Source organism: Monodon monoceros, unplaced genomic scaffold (assembly GCF_005190385.1).
Source record: "Monodon monoceros isolate NGI ecotype Baffin Bay Population unplaced genomic scaffold, NGI_Narwhal_1 Super_Scaffold_4, whole genome shotgun sequence".
Lineage (NCBI taxonomy): Eukaryota > Metazoa > Chordata > Mammalia > Artiodactyla > Monodontidae > Monodon > Monodon monoceros.
The window spans coordinates 81466942-81467750 of NW_021703781.1; positions in this window are offsets into that span (position 1 = coordinate 81466942).

Here is an 809-nt window from a genome sequence, read left to right on the forward strand (position 1 = left end):
TTAACACACCCCCTCCCCGAGGCTGGCCGTTCCAGGGCACATTTGCAAATCTTATGGCCTTTTTCCTTTACTTCCTCATCTCCTCCCCCTCTCTGTGCTATAAAAGAAACTGGCATCCAAATCTCATAAGATGGTTTTTCAGAGACACTAGTCTGCTGTCTTCTCCGTCTGCCGGCTTTCCGAATAAAGTCGTCCTCCTTGTCTCAGCGCCTCGCCTCCCGGTTCATTGGCCTGTCGTGCGGTGAGCAGAGCGAGCTTGGTCTCGGTAACAATCACATCAGAGTGATCGGTCCTTAAGTCAGTCTCCAGCCCCTCCCCATTTCCCGGAGGGTGGTGGGGTGCGATGAAAGTTCCAGCTCCTAACCGTGTCTTGGTCTTTCTGGTCACCAGCCCCCATCCAGGAGGCCACCCAGAGTCACCTCATTAGGGTGAAAGACGCTCCTATCACCCAGGAAATTCCGAGGGATTAAGGACGGCTGTGTCAGGGTCTGGAGACAGGCCAATGTTTATTTTTTCTGTTATTTCACACCCTCCAACCTGTGGTGGGCCTCATCCAATCAGTTGCAGAACGTAAGAGAAAAAGACTGAAATTCCCCTTAGGAAGAGGGAATTCTGCCTCCAGACGTGAACCCTTCCACGGGTCTGCCTACTGCCGGCCTGCCCTGCAGACTTCAGACTGGCCGCGCCTGCAACGTGTGAGCCAGTCCCTTAAAATAAATCTCCCCCTCCAGGCACCCCCCCACCCTCGCCCACACGCGCACAACCCCCCCCACTGGTTCTGTCTCTCAGGAGAATCCTGACCAGCCCGG